General features: G+C 46.4%; 1 long non-coding RNA gene across 4 annotated transcripts in view; it reads right to left on the bottom strand.

Moving 5' to 3' along the window:
• Positions 1 to 13,038, bottom strand: part of LOC114013734 (uncharacterized) — a 166,663-nt gene extending 153,625 nt beyond the window's left edge. For 2 of the 4 annotated variants that reach the window (XR_008745277.1, XR_008745269.1), the window contains exon 1: positions 12,854 to 13,038. This is a non-coding gene — a long non-coding RNA (uncharacterized LOC114013734). The remainder of the gene's footprint in view (positions 1 to 12,853) is intronic. The other 2 variants (XR_008745278.1, XR_008745268.1) reach the window with 2 other exon arrangements.
• Positions 13,039 to 14,938: the final 1,900 nt, after the last annotated feature.

The raw sequence follows: 14,938 nt of genomic DNA on the forward strand, positions 1-14,938 counted from the left end.
TACAGAGCTGATAGTCAGTCACCTGTCAAATACCATTTTCACTGAGAAGCTGCAGGAACAAGGAAGCACATTTATTTCAGAAATTAGATGCTTGTTGTTTCCAGAATGAAATTATCTCAAAATTTCTGGTTGGCAGAAAAAGTTATTTTTATTTCCCAGATCAATTTGGACCAAAACGCCATACCCCCAAAAAAGTAAGGAAAACAAGACTTCCCATGAACCAGATATTCTGTTCTTCGGCCAATTTAAATCAGGAAAAAAGCAGAAGGCAGAAAAGGAGGCAGGAATATGTTAATCAGTGTAAGTCTTCGTGAGACCTTTATATGGCCAGACCTGTTTCTATGTAACCAGGGATGGTGATACTAGAAGGAACAACCACAATTTCTTATCTAAGCCTTTATAAGCTCAGATCAAATTACCAAGGCTTAACAAGTTACACATCCACTGAACCAAGCAGTCTTTGTACACCCTCAGCCCTTAAGCAGCGCAAGACAACGTGGTTTAACATAATCATTTTTGTTACAGGATAAACCAAGTTTCATTGCCTTAAATATGCCACAGCCTAATTGTATACATACTTACCCCATTTCACCTAGAGAATCACAGAATATCTTGAGTTAGAAGGGACCTGACACATAGTGCCTCATTGAAAGAGGCAATAATTGACTTGCAGTACTATTGCTTTGCTGCTCTACTGCAACACCATTAAAGTGTATCAGTTACAAGTCTTATACAACAAGCAGGAGCAGCAGCTGTTACTCTACCAGTTACTAATTAACTGAACTAATTAACTAATAATTAATTACCTTCTAGTGCTACTTACCCAACTGTTTCAGACCAAGCTTATGCCTGAACCTTTTGAGAAATCTCTTCCAACCACAAAATGGGCCACAGATCACTATCTGAGCACATCACTCCTTTTAACGTAAGGATGTGCTGCTGTGCCCAGTTTACAGATTCAGAAGGGAGTCATATTAACTAGTCCAAAAGTCATGCAGGAAATCTGTGGTTTAACAAAGTCTCAAATACAACAGACCCCTATACCCCTTTTACACACCTGAAGGTCCTCAATGATCTGTCCCTTGAGACTACAGGCTGTCTCAGTTTCCCAAGTCAGCTGTCAGGAGTATTAGCTTATAATCATTGAGAATAATGAGATTGCTCCTATTGCTGTCAACTGGAGCTTTGCAATTAATTTTAACAGGAACAGGCTCATTAGCTTCAGATTAAAGATGCCACAGTGCTGCTCTCATATTGCAAACAGAGCAGTAGGTTTGTTAGTAGTTAGAGGGACTGTGCATGTAATAGAAGCATACATATCTACAATATGTATGTTGTTGAAACAACGACAGGTTTTATTTCTGTAGCCACAGAACAACCTACAGAACCATGAAGCATCCTGCATCTAACTTCTGCCTTGTTTACCTTCTCAAGGTCTCCATTAACTTATCTCTTAGTCCATAACATTGCCAGTCTGATGTAGTTTTCAAACTGCCACCGTTTAAAAGGAAAAATTAGCCTACATCTATGGAAATTTTTCTATTCTTTTACCCTAAAATAGAGACTGGAGGAAAAGCTGTTCCAACACTAAGGTAAATATACATGAGCACTAGCTGACGCTCCTACAGGACTGTCAAACTGAAGGATCAAATATCCCATGATTTGCCATGATTAAGGACATACCCGCTTCCCAGCATGTGCTTAAGTTTTGCCAAGTCGTGAGACAGCAAACTTTAAATCTGTAACATGACTGATAGAAGTGTTATTTTTTAAAGGTTTAAAATGTTTTAGCACTAAATATTAAGTCGCTCAGAGATTGGAATATGTATGGGATCAATTTTGCACCACATTTCATCAGTCTTTTATACTGTGAAAACCAGTGGCATTACTCTGGCTTAAAACCAGTGCAATGGAATGGAGACTCATGTCTGTGGTCACTAACATGACCTAGCTGTATATACAAAAGGATATGGGAAAAAAAAATATTAAGAAAGGGTGTCAAAGCTCAAACATGTCCTAAAATGACTTTCCAGTGTAACACTATGTAAAGTCAATATTGTGCTTTGATAAACACTTTGGTAGCATTAGCTGGACATGGTCTACGAGTCCCACTTTTGATTCATCATTGGGACTACAGAATTTAAGTCCAAGTCAACAACAGAAAGTTGCACCACCTTGCCACCAAACTGTGGTGGTGCCAGCAGTAGGCCAAACTGTTTGCGTGGCAAAAAGAGGTCACATGCCATCCAACGTTACAGATGGAAGTGGATTCCAGCAAAAACTCTGACATGACCCTAGCTGTTAGGCTGCGCTGTCTCCATTTCAATTCTCTCTCAGACAGTTTCTTGCTGAATCCAAGACTGTCTTTTGAGTTTTGCCCTTGGTTTATGTTCTTATAATAATTACACACAGTAAATGTCAGAGAAGATTCATGAAGGCCATGAGGAGATAGGCCAAGCAGTACAGAAGAAATTTCTGTGCTAGACAAAGCTATCAGACACAACTCATGAAGGATTGTAGTCTGGAGAAAAATGGCTTGGCAAGTAAAAATGAAGGCCATAAAGTCACAGCCTTCACTGAGAAAATTCACTTAAATCAACCAAACATGAGAAGGTCCATACTGCTGTTTGCTCCTTTGGGTTTGTTTTTCTCAGTTTAGAATCAGATCTTCCTTTGAGCTCTTTCTGCCAAACTCTTGACAAGTTTCATTTTGAAAACTGACAACAACGAGGAAGCTTTTAACTGTTTTTATATTAATCTACTTCAAACTCATTTTTATCTAGCTACAGGCAGGGCTTAATCAACTACAGGTTCTTTCTCTAAAGCAGGCCTCAGCTCAACTTAACCACAGTTTACACTGTGGCCTACATTACTGAATTCCAATGGCATTTAACTTTTCAAGGTCTTTCTTTAGAGTGGTAACACTGAGCTTTACATGATACACAGACAAGGGCTTAGGAAATGCCAGCTGGTTACTCCTGAAAGGATTCACTGATAGACTCCACCACCACTAATGGAAAACTGAAGGATGCACTTAGCCAGAACGATGTCAGATGTTAGGCTTTCTCACTACCCATCACACACACACACACACTAACACTTTCATGCTTACTGGGAAGCTCCTGGAAGAGCCCAATTTTGCATTCCCTGCAACCTCCCAAATTCCCCTGGATTTCACTGACAATTTTGAGTTGCACAAGCATAATTCCCTCTCCAACTAGTAACGTCTGCCAGAGCCACAAAAGGCATGACTCTCCTACAACTGTTAGCCAGAAGATTTAGCCTTTTTGAGCTCAAATTGTCAAGCTATCCTCTAGCTCTGGTAGTTCCAGGTTCAATTCCTGGTAATGATTAGGACAATGGTTACTTCACGGAGAACACAGAATCCATCTCCAAGTACTTCAAAAATCCTTAATATGGAAGGAAACCTTTAGTTTTATTTTAGTAGGCATAAATATACCGCCATACTATCTCAGGATATGACTGGGAAAAGCATTGAAAACTGATTTGTAATAGGAGATGCAGATTAATAATAAATGGTTACATAACACAAAATGGCACATAGTATTAGGAATCATTAACTGCAATAAAAAACAGATGTCACTCTGTCTGTAACAACCCTGCAAAATTCGACTTGCCTGTTACCTCTGGGATATTTTTTTACATATACACTTACATGTTAAAATTTGCAATTTCCATGGCAAAGACGAGACAAGGAGCTTTTATGTCTCAGCTTATGAGGTTTGATAATAATTTTCTAAAGTTGCCTAGGATAGAACACAAGAACTGCAAGCAGCTGACTCAAAGAATCACATAATATTATCTGTGTATGTATTTACAGCTTGTGTTTAGGAGGAAAAACACATTCAGTGAGAGAATGACATCTTTTCAAGGATTTAAACAAAAACACAAAAAAATCAGAGTGGAATTAGGGCTTACAAGCAGGAAGATATACAGCAATAATTGCATAAGAGCCTCCCTGCAAGGCTTTCTCTCCGCCACCTTTAAAAGGCATGCCGAAAAAAATACAACAGGTCACTCCTAAACATGATTTGGTTAGTAGGAAGCAAATGCCGGTAGAAAAACAGGCAATGGCTATTTCCCTGTATCACAACAGGAATAATTATTACCTTTTCTCTAAATTTAGCAGCTTTCTTGTATACCCTTTCTACAAAAATCTTGACTATACTTCCAAGTTATAATATTAACCAAATAAATCTGATTTTCTGTATTGACTTGAGGAAGCTCACTATATGAGCACATACTCTTTTCTACACTGTAGCCTAACACAGAAACTGTTTAAAATCTCAACTCTGAAAAAACTTCAGAAAGAGCTTGATTTGAATTTTCCCTGCAGTCAGTGGGACGTGCTTATCTATATTTATATGTTTGGCAGCTCCGGACCCAAAAGAGCTACAGCAGGTTCCTCTCTCCCTGTGCACATTGAGGTCTTTTCAAATCCCACCAACCATTTAGGGAACTCCAGCTCTCAGCTAAATAAAATGCTTAAAATAATCTGAAGTGCACAGCCTAGCCAACTCCTGCCCTGTGAACGTATTTTCTGCCAAAGGGCATCAAAAGTCTTCGATGCATTGTAAAGTAGTAGAGAACTTCCTACCCTTCGGAAAAAATGAAGGCCAGTCCATGTGTTCACTTGGACTCACACTATCAATTGCTTGTTCCTACCTCCACAAAACCCAATCAAACTTGTATTAAGGGCCTCATACCATGTTGTAGGTCCACGCAAACCCCTCCACTCCTGTAGAACAAACCTCAGCATGTCAACTGGTGACAATCCTTGTTGTCGGGAGCAGTAAAAATCTACATATTTACTTTTTTAATCAAGCTGAAATTTATAATCTAAAGCAATAGGATGACTTGGCTTCTGTCTGCCTAGAGAAGAAAGTGCAAGCTGTTGCAGAAAAAATAACATTTACTGATGATATACAAATTTTAAGAGAGACAAGTGTGAACAAACAAAAGCTGTTTCATCAAATTCCATAATAGAGATATGCAAAGGAAATGCCAATATACATTACATTAACAAGATGCAGTTACTGGCAGGTACTTAACCCTTCCAAAATCAGTGATGCTGGAAACCATGAGGCTGGATTTCCTCATTTGCTTGCACAGTACATTCTGTTTGGTCTATCATGGGAAAATCCCCTTTTGCTCAACTCCATAGTTTATTTTGGTGCAAAATTCCCCTCAAACAGAGTGATGTGACCACCTGACCTAAGCCGTAGTGTAGTAACACACATACATACTACTCTTTCTCCTACGGCACCTTTTGCAATGTATGCTGTCCACACGCCAAAAGCTCTTTCACTGATAGATTGTTTATTGGGAAATTAGATAAACTGGCCAACTATGCGTACCAATTAAAGGTAAAACACTGATAAAAGCTGGCTAGAGGAACAGACAGGCAGGGATTTATAATGAGAGAGAGCAAGCTTGATGTAGGGAAGAGCAGGAAAAAAGATAAAAATGCTTTTTGTAAATTAGACCAATTCAACTGGTGTATGCATACATCAGGTATTTACATGTCACCATGATAACCATAGGATCCACCAAGGAACAGTATTCCTGTAGGAGCAGAGGCCTGAACAGTCCAACAGTTTTGCATAGGGCCCTGCTGAGAAGACTGGCCAGGAAAGGTCTTAACCGAGACACACCCCCCTCCCCACACACAAAACCTGCAGGCTGTAACGCTCTCCCTGGCAGAGCCGAGACACTTGTAAAGTGAGATGACAGCTGGGCATGGTTTTGTGGAGCCTAGCAAGGCCCACACAGGGCACCTGTGTGCCTACATCCCTTTGCAGACCTATCTGCTAGAATCTTACTCAAGTTTACACAGGCCATCTGTGTAACAGCCCAAGTGACAACGCTGGTGCACCACCGCCCACCACACCAGTCGCTGAACAACAACGCCGTCTCGCTCTTTTCGACCGCCTTCTGCCACAGCTCTCTCCACTATAAGCCACTGATTTGGAAACAAAAATCCGTGCAGGGCCATTTCTCATGGAAAGCAGAATTAAACATCCTGGGCACCAAGCTGAAAGGGAGTGGGGGTCTGAGAGGCAGATGCCCCAGCAGGAACAAACTGGGTAGAAAGCCGCTGCCTCAAGTGCATTTTGAAAAGCTTACATATTGCACGATTCCTTAGCTACTCCACACTGCGCTTCTGTACACTGCACTATATAATCTCCCAGTGCAGTAGGTGGGCTGGCTATTTTTAAAGTGCTTTGGATGAGTTTAGGCTGATTATCATGCCTCTTTGATTTTCCTCCTTTTTGCCAAAGAGACTGAGTTTTGCCTCAGAAATAAATACATCTGGCAAAAGAAAACAAAGTCAGGCTTTATATAAAATTTACAGTGAACATAAAATTAAGTCTAAGTACAAGACAAATCATTTTGATAAGTGGTTAATAAGTTAATAAAGATACTATTCATCAACCCACTGGAGCTGAACATTATAGTGATTTATAATTCTCTGGAATGTTTTTTACTGGTGTATTTATAACTGCTTACACCACATGGTCCTCACATGGCTAACAAGCTCTGCAGGAGCTGTTTGTTATTTAGGAAAAACACATTAATGAAATCTTCACATAAAGTGACGAGACAATATATTGTAAGATACTACATTTTATAATCCATACATGAAAAAAAGTAGTTACCAGACCATTCTTTAACTGTTAACATATTAAGCCAGCAGCAGTGGTTCATGAATATTAAATAAACAAGAAAGTAAAGGCTTGCAATAGAAAACTCTTCTATTGCTGTCAAAAGTGGAACCTAGTGAGCTACAAGGCACTAAGAAATGCATGCTGCTGAATCCATTCTCAGGTTAAAGAGTTTGAAGCTCAGCCTCGGAAAGGGTTTGGATAATAAAGCGTCTCATTAATTGTTCCTGGCAAAGGTGAGAGAAGGATGTGCTACGCACTCTCTGTGTGCTTTGTCGTGTAGTTGGTAACAGTGCTGCTCTCTGCTAGGCCCAAGTGGCTACAGGAGGACCTCACCACTCCCTAAGGCAGGCACTCAGCATTCAGGTGGCACTCACAGCGGCTGCAAGAGAAGGGTTATGAACTCTTGCACTTCCACAACTCAATTTCAAACAGACTTTCAGTGCCAAGAGTCTTGCACAAAAGCTTGGTTACAGATTAGGAAAATGAATAGGAAAATAATGCAGTTGCTCCCGTGTCAAAATTTAACTGAACTCTACATATATCCCCAAGGTCCTACAATTCACATCCAAACACAGACTTAGACACATAGGAATAAGGCAATTTTAAGACAGAGAGAATTTCTAGAAGAGCATTGTTTGAGCTTTATTGACTCTATTGACTTTGTTGTGATTTAGAAAGACAAACTAAATGGCCAACTTATCCTGGAAAGCATCAGACGCTTTTTCACAAGTGACTGTGATCTGGTTAGCAGGACACAAGAGTGGACTCTGCACAGCTATACTGCATGCACCCTCTGGGTCTGAACTCGGGGCTTGACCCAACAGACTTACTGCTCCTGTGTACAGATTCAGATATTTACTGTCCTCCTTGCGTCTCCCTCTCTTCTTTTCAGACCAAACACTAGCTGTATGAACAGTTTTCCCCAGTTTCATCTAGACAGCTTGACTTTGAACTGGAACAGAGCAGGGGAGACCTCCTTGCGCAGCATCCCCCAAGCTTTACTCATACAGCAACTTCTGTCACCACCTCTTTGCACTAAATAGAGACCCCTGAACAAACTCACCTTCGTACACTAGCTCACCCCAGGAGCCCGGGGAGGCTGCAGAATCATCAGTAAGAAAACCCATAGCCCACGGTCTGACAAACTGTGTGGACCAGTAAGTTACGACACAAGCCCAACTGAAGTTTGAACAAAGTGCAGCTACAGACAACCCCTCTGTTCTGTTCCTGGATCAGGTAATGAGATGTTTGTGATTCTGGACACTTTGTTTGTTTTGCATCTCTTTCTGAGACCCTCTTCGTCTGACCTGTGTGTACTCCCACAAGGTGTACCTGGACATATTTCTCACAATGAGTGCTACATCAGTGATTTAGTGCATTAGAGAGCTGCTTTTTAACTTCAGATTTACCCTTGTACTTGGAGTCCTCCGGCATGTACTTCAATGCACCACTGGTACATAGTAAGCAGTTTTCCTCATGGTGGATCCAAGGGTGATGTTGCAGGGTACCATCTAAAGCACCTCACTTGCAATGTGAGTGGTCCAGCACTGCTTCTCCTCTACACACACACGGCGCATCCCTAAGACCTGCAGCCGCTGATAAAGGTGCAATGCTGACCCACAGTTCCAGAACCACAAGGGATCATGCCCAGCCAAACCCCTCTTTGCATCACAAATACAGTCTATCTGTTTATACAGTGCTTGGAGCATTCTGATATAATTCTGTATCATTTTGCAGAGTTGCAAAGTCCTCCAGGACTGCAGAAAATCTCTGGAGAAATGGAAAAGAGCAGAATGGGAGGTAGAAAAATAGAAAAATTACTGGCGGTCGTCTGTGAACTTCATGAACCTATTACAGAAACCCCAGATGCAAAATGCAATATAGAGCTAAATTCCAGCACCCATTACTCACCCTGCTTTTGCAACATGAGTAAGTCATGCACGGAATAAGATACTGCCCTGCATGAGACATCCAGTATAACCTGGACCACACTGCATGAGGGATTTTCTGTCCCAAAAGCACAGAAAAAATAAGTGGAAAAAAAAGTAGAAAAAGATGACAAAATGTGTAAGTTTAGGTCAACAAATTATCCAAAAGACAACGTATGAGTTGCAGTTACACATATATACCCTGAACTCTGATTTCAGAGTAGATACACATACCATGTTCTTGTCAGGCACTTGCCTACGGGTAGATGATTTTGCTGGGCATTAAATACCCTCTGAGGGGGAGGAGGGAGGTCAGATATTTTTTATCATCCTTAAACTTAATCAAATTTCTTTCCAACTTTGTTCTAGCTCCAGCTTAGTTTCATCCAAGATTCCCTCTAAATGTACCCGACCCAACATGTGGGCTAGGCAGGCTTTAGGAAAAGGAAAGAAACAAATTAAGAGATTGCCTCTTGCTTTTTCGTTCTCTCTCTACTTCTTCAATCTTTCACTGTTGCACATAGATTGAAAGTTGCTTTCCCGCAGAGAAATGCAGGGCATGTTAAATAAGGGGCCATTTAATCAAACCACAATCTCTGAACACTGCTTTCTGCATGGTCAATGGTCCAGTCTCTTCCTGTCCCATGCCATCACCAGTCACTCTGTTGCAGAGCCTCACATTTCCTATCTTCCTTCTCTGCTCTCCAAACACCCTCTCCTTCCCCTTTTCCTCTTTCACTTGCTTCTTTTGCTCCTCCTATATGCACAATGACATACCACTGTGCTATCATACTCCAACTCTCGAAATTTTGTATCAAAATTAAAAAGCCAAGTAACCATGACTGATGATAGAGGAGGTAGGACTTCAAGCACCATGCACTAAGGAAGCAAAAATGTCTATACTGGGCTAATGCAACCTCTTCTGTGCTGACAACAAGCGAGCACTTATGAAAAAAAAAAAGTGAAAACATCAGGTTAGGGATTGCTCCAAACAATGTAAGTCCTTACAATTTTTGTCTTTTAGTGGTCTGGGGATTTCCAGTGTGGCAGCAGGCATCCAGACTACTATACTCTGTATCTATACATTCATTTCCTCAATTAATTTTTCAGCACCCTCTCATTCTTGTATTTGTGAGAAAGTGATTTGTCACAGCACTAGCAAAACTAGCCAGCTGCAACAAGGCTTTTACCATCCCATACCAGGGTAACTTCAATAAGTAGTTGTCACACCTTGCCCCAACACAGCCACCAATACCCCACAAGGTTTCTACAGTTCATCTACTGTCCACGCTGACTCTTCATACTCTTCAGGCTAGTCGACCCTGCTTCTTAGAGCTATTTAACTACTTAGCAGGAACCAGCCACAGCTGCACCTTATCCACATCAGCCAACCCACCGCCACTGAAGCCAGCCCACAGCTGTATGTTATCAATGCTAATTAACCCAGCTTCATTCCTCTACAGTGATTAATTGCTGTTTGAATCTTTTTACAGAACTAATACGCAGTGCTTCCACTAGCATCCTGTATGACTGCTGCCATGCTACATCCAGTCCATATAGCCATAAAGCTTTGTTTCACATCCAATCAGTAATCGCAGGCTGGTATTATCCTCCACAATCAAAACAAAACAACTATTGTTATATCACATCTGTTTTCTAGCTTCCAGCAAGTGTTTAAGAGCAGCTCTGGAACCATACACGTTTCACAAAGTACCTTTTCCAATTCATCACACTGTAGTGCCAGTGGTCATATAGCGCAAATTAACTCGTAGGTTTTTGGATGTAAGCCTGACAGCAAATGCCAGCCCCTGATTTTCCACAGCCCAGAGTACACACATTCACAAACGGTTGTAACACTTACAATAACACTTTGTTAAATGCCAAATCTAAAAAGAGGGTTCATGTTGCCTTAAGAAGATAGATGAACAAGGTAGTCGCTGTAGTAGTGTTAGCCTACTTTTCAAGAGTTACTGGACAACATGATATATTCATAAGCAGAACACAGCTCATACGCAACTCAGGAAACATGATTTTCAAGATTCAACAAATTTGAATAAAACCCCTTAGGGTCCTTTCAGGTTTTGTTGACAATTTTTCAAGAATTTGTGTAGCTTCTGCAGCTGCATATCATAGGATTTCCAGAACGGGTTGACTCAGACACACCCAAGTATTCTTGTACAGTTCTGTTATTTGCAAGGTGCTCCATGAAAAGGGACAGTTATGATTTGGCTATACTCATTACTTTGTTTTAATTGTCTTCACATACTTTCACAGATCTTGGTCTTGATACTGCTGGGCTTCCTAGCAACATGAAGAAACTTAAGACTTGATCCTTCAAAGAATTCACAACCCCAACCCAAAGAGTCCCACTGATCTAGTGAATTTTGAATCAGGTTAAACACACAGAACACTATCAAGTGCAACAGTAAAACCTAAAACTGAACTAGAGGGATAATATGGTCTGTCTCTATTCTTGTGACTTTCTACCTTCATAGAGGGTGAAATTCTGACCTCAAGTAACATCACTGACTAACCTATGGAAGATTTCACCGATAACGTTTCACTAATACATAGGCCTTACAAGTTAATTCACTTATGCTGTTATTTCTAATTTGAGAGCAAGCTGCCTAGAAACTTGTCAGAATGTTTACTCCTTAAAAATAATTCTCAAAAGAAGGAAGCGAGGGCTGCAGAATACTGAATGTATGAACTCAAAGGCTTAAGCGGTCAGTTTCAATTTTTCATATATCTGATGCAATTTTCTTAATGGTTGCGGCATAATTCTAAATTACTAACAGGGCATTTGTCTCTTTCATTTCTTTTCTTTCCTTCTTTTTCTTTTAAATATGCAGCTGCAAATTAATGCAAACTCATTCAGTGATACCCAGGAGAAAACTTCTATTTTGTAAAGTGAACATTGTGCTTTCGGGACTTCTCTGAAAACTTTTAACAATGTTCTGCCCTTGGGCCTTTCCATCCTCCAATCCCTAGCTTGAAAGCTCGCATTCTCACTAGCCATCCCTTTTTAAATATACTTCTGTAAAACTGCATTGAAGTGAAAAATGTCCACGAGGACCTCTGCTTTATTATTTTAAATAGCAAAGGTAGCTCTCCTGCCTTGATCGTGGCATCTTATACATTTTATTTTTTTTTTGCCAAAAATAGCAATAAAACAGACCAATTCCCAGCTTCCTATGTTACAGCCAACAAACTGATTACATTATTGCTAGATAACATCACCTCTTTGGAATTAGGCTGCTAGCTGAGGTCTTATTATAGTAGTGAGTTCACACTGCCACAGTTAGCAATGTCAGCATTTCTATTATAATAGCCTCTTCCTACTACTACTCTTTTTTTCTCAAAGGACTGAAATCTGGACTTAAAAATTAACTTAAGGTTGAAGCACTGACAACATAATCCCCATCCATAAGTCCACAGTTTATCATTTTAGCACATTTATGACAAGTAGCTTTGAAGCGTTCCCAAGCACGGGCCCAGTCATGCCTTCTTCCTACATCCAAAACCGGAGCGTGTACCCAGAGAACGGAGCGCTCATTCCCACTCCCTTCGCAGCTGGCGTTTCTTGATAAAGCAGCTTTTAACAATCTCTTACTTTAGGGAGTAAACTCTTAATATTAAATCTCTTAAGTCTGGGGAGCCACTGCTTTCAAAAGGGCGCATCCAGCCGATAGGGTGGACTGGAAGATGAGTGTCGCCACAGCCTCACGTCTAAAATCCCTGTCACACCCTGGACACCACGCACGAAATGTGGCTCTCCAAGTGCTGCTGGCGCAGAGCTGCATGGCGCGGAGGGTCGGAAAAGGCCCCACCTGGGCCCGCCGAGCCCGGCTGCACGCTCGCCAGGGAGGCAACTGCCACTCGGCCTTGCTGGGACATGCCACCGGGACCCCACGGCAGCCACATGCGGCAGGACCCCCGCAGATGCGCCGTTGCGGCACACCGGTGCTCCCGGCGCTCTGCCGGCGGGGCCCTTTCCCTGTGCTTGCCCGCCTTTCCCGGTGCTTGCCCGCCTTTCCCGCCCCCTCCCCGCCGCTCCGCTGGCTCCCGGCCGCCCTCGCCTCGCCCGAGCGAACGCCGGCGGCACGCCGCGGGGCGGGCTCCCGGGGACCACGGCGGGAGGAGGGCCCCGGCCCGCGGGTGTCGCCCTGGGTGCCTGGCGCCCGGGGCAGGGACACAAGGGACGCCCCCCCCCCCCCGCACCCGACGGTCACTTACGTTGGGGGCGGGTGCCGCCGGGAGCGCTGGCGGCCGCGGGGCCGGACCCCGGCCCGCCTCCGACGGGGGTGCCGGCCCGGCAAGGGGGGGGGGGGGGGGGCGGCCTCCCGTTCGGTGTCGGAAGGGTGAATATTTGCCGGTAAACCGGGCGTTTATTCCACTTGGCAGAAGCAGAGGGGCCGGGGCAAAGGGGGGGGGGGGGGGGGGGGGGGGGCTCCGTGCCCGGGGAAGGGGGCGAGGAACGGCCGCGACGTGCCCGCTCCCCGCTTGCCCGGCGGATCCGCTGCCCGGCGGATCCGCTGCCCGGCGGATCCGCTGCCCGGCGGATCCGCTGCCCGGCGGATCCGCTGCCCGGCGGATCCGCTGCCCGGCGGATCCGCTGCCCGGCGGATCCGCTGCCCGGCGGATCCGCTGCCCGGCGGATCCGCTGCCCGGCGGCTGCCGCGGGCCGCCGTGAGTTACCCCCGGCCGCGGCAGCGGCAGCCTCGCCGCGGCGTTGGCAGCTAGACGAGCCGCGGCGCGGAGCTGCCGCTGTCCTCGGATGAACCCGGCGGGGCTGCCAGCGCCAGCCGAGTGCGCGCAAGGCGAGAGCCGGGGCTCTGCCGGCGCGGCGGCGTGCGACACCCCCTCGGCGGGGCTGGCGGAGACGGGGCGGGGGGCGGGAGGGGGGGGGCGAGCCCCTCGGCGGCCAGGCCGGAAAGGTAAGCGTGGGACAGGAAAGCTGCGGCGGGGGCACGGTCACAAAAAGGGCACGGGGCGGGGGGGGGAGAGGCGCTGCCCCCCGAGGAGGCGGCGGCGGCGGCCCGGGGCGCGGGGAAGGGTCGGCGCGGCCGGGCCCTCCGCCCCGAGGAGGCGGGAGGGTGGGCGAGCGCCCCTCCGCGCCGGGCAGGGCGGAGGAGGCTGCCGACAGCGGGGGTGCTCATCGGAGCGAATGGCAACCACCACCCCCCTCGGCCCTGCCCTGTTGAAAAAATAAAGCAACAGCAGCCTCTGCCCCGCGGGGCAGGGATCCGGCTCCTCCGGGGCGAAAGGTGTGCCGCTGCACCACCGCCTTATCTCCCCGCTCCCGGCCGCGGAAACCGGGGCAGCAGCTGGCAGCTGCCGGCGATGTCTCGAAAGCCGCGGGCAAGGTCACGGCCGCCCCCGCTCCTCGCAGTGCCCAGCGCCGCCGCCGCGCTGCCACCGGCGTGTCCCCGCGGCGGCGTAACCCGGGGAGGGCTCATCGCCAGCAGCTTCCTGCGCTCCCACCTGTCACGCTTAGTTTTTCTCTGTGCCTTTGCTCTCCGCCCTCCCCATCCCCGCCAGCTGGAGCGGGCGGGTCCCTAAAGACGGGGCAGGTCGCCCCACGCGAAAGCATGGAATGTTCGAACCCCGGGAAGACCCCATGTGCCCTCCGCCCCCGCCCCGGCGGCCCCGGAGCCGCGCTCCTCCCGGGGCGCCCGGCGAGCCCTGCCCGGCGGCCGGCCTGCGGCGGGGCGGGGGCCGCGCTCCCCCCGGGGCGCCGCGCGGGGGGCGAGATGCCGCCGGGGAAGCGCTCGGCATCGGGGGGAGGCGACCCGGGAAAGGGCTTTTAAGGAAACTCTCCCTCGCAGGGGGGGAGGGGGGGGGAACGGGGGAGCGAGGGTGGACGGAGCCCCGCTTTGCCCCGGGAGGGAGAGCCCTGCGAGCGCACGCGGAGCAGGTCGTCGCGGTGCAGCAGGTGCCTCCAGACCCCTTCGCTTATTGCCTGCTCCGTGCCCTGAGAACGGCGCCCGGGAGAGCCCAGGGACACCACCTTAATAGCCGTAATAATTAAAAACAACAACAAAAACCCCCTTCTGCCTGGCCTTAATGATCCTTTACACACATTCCCCGCCCGCTCCCTCCCCCGTCCCCCCAGTGAAGGGCACTGATTATTCGCACTCCTCGGCTCGCCGAAAGCGCAGCCTGATGAAAGGACTTTATCCTCGAGTGACTCCATCGCTCGCTCCTCCTCCTCTCCCCAGCCCGCCGGCCGCCTCGCTTCGCTCTCAGCCCTAATTGGGCTCTTGCTAATATGATTAAAGCCCAGTTAAATGTTTCTTGATAAATCTTGTCAAGAGAGGA

This window comes from Falco peregrinus, chromosome 1 (genome assembly GCF_023634155.1).
Source record: "Falco peregrinus isolate bFalPer1 chromosome 1, bFalPer1.pri, whole genome shotgun sequence".
Taxonomy (NCBI): Eukaryota; Metazoa; Chordata; class Aves; order Falconiformes; family Falconidae; genus Falco; species Falco peregrinus.